The following is a 6,000-nucleotide window of genomic DNA, read 5'->3' on the forward strand; positions in this document are numbered from 1 at the left end:
TTTGGGAGGCTGAGTGGGAGGATTGCTTGAGGCAGGAGTTTGAGACCAGCCTGGGCAACATAGCAAGATCTTGTCTCTACAAAAAATAAAAATAAAAAAATTTAGCCAGGCATGGTGGCACCTGCCTGTAGTCCTAGCTACTCAGGAAGCTAAGGTAGGAGGATTGCTAGAGCCCAAGAGCTCAAGGCTGCAGTGAGCTGTGATCACACCACTGCACCTCCAGCCTAGGCAATGGAGTGACACCTTGTCTCTTAAAAAAAAAAAAAAGTAATGAAGTTGTCAGCAAGTTGGCAGAATAGGAGGTAACTGGTTTCAGTATTCCCCCACCTCCACAGAAATTCCAACTAACAGCTATCTACAGATAAGAACACCTTTGTGAAAAATCTCAAAACTTGTGAATGACACTGTCACCTCCTTGTGGACCATAGAACCAAGAAAAGCAAAAAAACTCACCTTGTAAGGGTGATACCAACCAATAACCAATACTGACACACAAAGCCAATCTAGTCACTCCCAAAAAGGTGATCAGCAGTTCTATTAGGCTTGAATTCCTAGCCAGCCACCCTGCCCAGCCTCAGATCCCATCCCAAGGCTCCACCCAGGTGGACTGTAAACCACCAGAGTGCACTTCTGTGAAGCATAGCCACTGGCCACATCTAATACATCTAAATACATCTAATACATCTGATCATGTCTAAATAAAGACTCTGACCAGTGTCTAAGCTCCACATGGTCAGGGCAACACCCACCACCATACACTTCTGCAGAGTATAGCCACTGGCCCTGCATGACCCAGAAGTCTGAATAGAGACTTGGCCTAGCCTCTAAGTTCACCTCGAGGCTCCACCTAGGCAAGGAGACAGCTGCCATCATGCACTACTGCAGACTATAGCCATTGGCCCTGCCCAGGTCAGGAGTCCAAAGAGAGACTCAGCCCAGCCTCTAAGCTCACCCCAAGGCTCTGCCCAGGCAGGGAGAGACCCACCACCACTTCTGCAGGGCATGGCCCCTGGCCTTGCTTGACCCTGGACTCTAAATAGAGATGTGGCCCAGCATCAGAGCACAGCTAGAGTGCCCCAGAGCAGCAAGGCAAGCAACAACTGATGTGCCTGTGAACCGTAGTCACTGGTCCCGCCCAACCCAGAAATCTGAACAGTAACTTGGCCCAGCCTCAGAGTTCAGCAAAAGGATACACCCAGGCAGAGAGACAAGCCTGAAACATGCATTTCTGCAGAGCATAACCTTCGGTCACACCCATCCTGAGAAGCCAAGCAGTGACAACACCCAACTTGGAGCCCAGTGTGCAGCCCTGCCCAACTTCAGAATACAAACAGCAGTACTGTCAAGTAAGGGAATACTGACTGCAATCCTGCCTGATCAAAGGCAACTGCAGTGCCCTGGCACCAGCTCTACCTGACCTCAGAGACTAGCCAGTGGTCCCTTCATACAGCAGAGTCCAGCCAAGTGCACCACCTGATCTCAGAGCACACGAAGTGACCCTACCTAACTAGAGAACCCACCAGAAAGCTATGCCTGCCCATGGTCATTACCAGCTGGCCCACTAAGAATCCCACGTTAAGGCTGGGTGTGATGGTTCACGCCTGTCATGCCAGCACTTTGGGAGGCCAAGGCAGGCAGATCACAAGGTCAAGAGATTGAGACCATTCTGGCCAACATGGTGAAATGCCATCTCTACTAAAAATACAAAAATTAGCTGGGCATGGTGGTGTGAGCCTGTAATCCCAGCTACTCGGGAGGCTGAGACAGGAGAATCATTTAAACCTGGGAGGCGGAGGTTTCAGTGAGCCAAGATTGCGCCACTGCACTCCAGCCTGGTGACGCAGCGAGACTCTGTTTCAAAAAAAAAAATTAAAAAAAAGAACCCCAAGCTAAAAAAAAGAAAGAAAGAAATTCCAGACTAGACTAAATAGTGAAGGCCTATGCCTGCCGAAGAACACCTGTATAAAGGCAGGAACAGGTGGCCATTTTCTCAAATGTGCAGACACCCACATAATAACACAAGGATTACAAAGAATCTGGGAATTATGATACCACCAAAGGAAACTAAAGCTTCAATAACAAACCCTAAAGAAATAGAGAGCTATAAAGTGACTGACAAAGAATTAAGAAAACCCTCTTAAAGATCACTGAACTGTAAGAAAATAGGGACAGAAAATTCAATAAAATGTAGAATACAATACACTAACAAAAAGAGAAGTTTGACCCCCAAAATATCTAATTAAAAAAATCCAAATAGAAATCCTAGAGATGAAGGATTAGCTGAATTGAAAATTTTAATAGAAATCTTCAACAGCAGGCTTGATTAAGCAAAAGAATCAGTGAGCTTGAAGACAGGACATTTGAAATTATCCAAACAGAGGACCAAAAAATAAAAAAAAAGCCTGTGGGAATTATGGAACACCATCAAGAGAACTACCTTTTCCTAATAGAAATTTCACAAGAAGAGAGAGAAAATAATCAAAAAGCCTATTTTTAAAAAAGGTGGTAGAAAATTTCCCAAATTTGGGGAAAGATGCCAACATACAAGTACAGGAAGCGTAGAGGCTTCCAATAAAATTCAACACAAAGAGAAGTTCACCAAGGCACATCATAATTAAACTATCAATAATCAAACAACAAATTAGGAAAGTGTCAAGAAGTAAGAAACATATTACATATAAGGGAGCCACAATACGTCTATCAGCTGATTTATCAGCAAAAACCAGGAAAGAGTGGGATAATATACTGAAAGTACAGAAAGAAAAAAAACCTGCCAGCCAAAACTACTCTACCTGGCAAAGCTGTCCTTCAGAAATAAAGGAGAGATAAAGCATTCACCAGAAAAACAAAAGCTGAGGAGCTCATCACCACCAGACCTGTCTTACAAGAAATGAGAAAGGGAATTTTTCAAGCAGAAAGACAGACACTAATAAGTAACATGAAAACATAAAAGTACAAAATTTAATTGTATAAGTAATACATAGTCATACTCAAAATACTCTAATACTGTAATGGTGGTATATAAGTTGAGAGAAGATTCAAATAAAATCAGAAATAAAAGAGGAGACATTACAATTGACATTCTAGAAATAAAAGAATAATAAGAAATTCTTGTGAACAATTATAGCCCAACAAATTGGATAACCTAGAAGAAATTAATAAATTCCTAGACACATACAATTTAACAAGACTGAATCATGAAGAAATAGAAAATCTGACCAGACCAATATGAATAGGAAATGGAATCAGTAATGATAAGTTGCTGATTAAAGAAAGCCCAGGGCCGGATGGCTTCATGCCTGATTAGTACCATTCTCAAACTCTTTCCAAAAAAAAAAAAAACTGAAGAGGAGGGAGCACTTACAAACTCATTTTAAGAGGCCAGCATTACACTGATAACCAATGACAGACAAGGACACTACAACAAAGAAAATTACAGGTTAATATCACTGAGGAATAAGGATGCAAAAATTCTCAACAACATAGTAGCAAATGAAATTCAAAGCACGTTAAAAGGATCATTCACCATGATCAAGTGGGATTTATCCCTAGGATGCAAGGATGGTTCCTCATATGCAAATTTAGAAATGTGATACACCACATTAATAGAATAGAGGATTAAAAACATGATTATCTAAGTAGATGCAGAAAAAAACATTTGACAAAATTCAACATGTTTTTATGATTTAAAACAACTCTTAACAAATTAGGTATAAAAGAGATGTACTTCAACACAATAAGGCCATATATAACAAACCCACAGCTGACATCATACACAAAGATAAAAAGTTGAGAGCTTTTCTTCTAAGGTCAGGAACAAGACAAGAATGCCCCCCTTTACCACTCTATTCTCTATAATATTGGAAGTACTAGCCAGAGCAATTAGACCAGAATAAAAGGCATCCGAATTGGAAAGAAAGATGTTAAATTGTCTTTGTTCTTGACGACATGATCATATATATAGAAAATCCCAAGGACTCTACCAAAAAAAGTTCAAACTGATAAATACAATAAAGTTTTAAGACACAAAATCAACATACAAAAATAAGTAGCATTTCTATATACTAATGAACAAGTATCCAAAAAAGAAATCAAGAAAACAATCCCATTTACAATAGCTACAAAAATAAAATACTTAGGAATAAATTTATTTATAGAGATCTTAGACCTGCATGCTGAAAACTATGAAACAATAATGAAAACACTGAAGAAGATTTAAAAAAAAAAATGGAAAGGTATCCTGTGTTCATGGAGTGGAAGAATTGATTTTGTTAAAATGTCCATACTACCCAACATAATCTACAGATTCAATGCAATCACTATCAAAATTCCAATGACATTTTACACAGAAACAGAAAAAAATTCTAAAGTTTGTATGAAACCACAAAAGACCCAGAATAACCAAAGCAATCTTGAGCAAAAAGAACAAAACTGGTGACATCTTACTACCTGACTTCAAAATACATTACAAAGCTATATTAATCAAAACCGCAAAGTACTGGTATAAAAACAGACATATTGACCAGTGGAACAGAATGGAGAGCCCAGAAATAAACCCATACATTTACAGTCATTTGATTTTTGACAAAGATGCCAATAACACACAATGAAGAAAAAAACAATTCTCTTTAATAAATGATGTTAGGAAAACTGGATATACACATGCAGAAGAAAGAACTTGGACACTTACATCATATACAAAAACAAACTCAAAATGGATTAAAGACTTAAATGTAAGCTCTGAAGCTGTAAAAGTCGTTTGAAGAAAACATAGGTGGAAAACTCCACATTGGTCTACACAATGATTTTTGGCTATAATCCCAAAAGCATATGCAACAAAAGCAAAAGTAGAGAAATAGAATTGCATCAAACTAAAAAGCTTCAGTAACACAAAGAAAATAATCAACAGAGTGAAGAGACAACCTATAGAATGGGAGAAAATATTTGCAAGCCATATAACTAATAAGGGATTAATATCCAAAATATATAAGGAATTCAAACAACTCAATAGCAATAAAGCAAATAACCAAATTTAAAAATGGGCAAAGGGCCTAAATAGACATTTCTCAAAAGAAGACATACAAATGGCCAACAGGTATATGAAAAAATGTTCAACTTCACCCATCATGCAAGGAAAATGCAAATTAAAGTCACAATGAGGTATCACTTCACACTTGTTAAAATACCTATCATCAAAAAGACAGAAGATAAGTGTTGGTGAGGATATGGGGAAAAGGGAACCCTTGCACACTGTTGTTGGGAATGTAAGTTAGTACACCCATTATGGAAAACAGTATGGAGGTTTTTCAGAAAATTAAAAATAGAACTACCAAACAATTCAGCAATCTCTCTACTGGGTATATAGCCCAAGGAAATGAAATCAGTATGTTGACTAGATATCTGCAGTCACATGCTTAATGGAATCAACCTAAGTGCCCATCAGTGGATGCATGGATAAAGAAAATGTGGCACATATATACGCACAATAGAATACTCTTCAGCCTTAAAAAAGAAGGAAATCCCATAATTTGCAACAACATGGATGAACCTGGAGGATATTATTATTATTATTATTATTATTATTATTATTATTGAGACGGAGTCTCTCACTGTCACCTGGGCTGGAGTGGAATGGCACGATATAGGCTCACTGCAACCTCCGCCTCCTGGGTTCAAGAGATTCTCCTGCTTCAGCCTCCCGAGTAGCTGGGATTACAGGCACCTGGCACCACACCCAGCTAATTTTTTTGTATTTTTAGTACAGACAGAGTTTCACCATGTTGACCAGGCTGGTCTCGAACTCCTGACCTCGTATTTCACCTGCCTCGGCCTCCCAAAGTGCTGGCTGGAGGACATTATTTTAAGTGAAATCAGCCAAGCACAGAAAGACAAATACTGCATGAGACAAATACTCCTCACTTACATGTGGAATCTAAAATTGTTGAACTCGTAGAAGCAGAAAATAGAATGGTGGATATCAGGTGCTGGGGGTGGGAGGTT

This window comes from Pan paniscus, chromosome X (genome assembly GCF_029289425.2).
Source record: "Pan paniscus chromosome X, NHGRI_mPanPan1-v2.0_pri, whole genome shotgun sequence".
Taxonomy (NCBI): domain Eukaryota; kingdom Metazoa; phylum Chordata; class Mammalia; order Primates; family Hominidae; genus Pan; species Pan paniscus.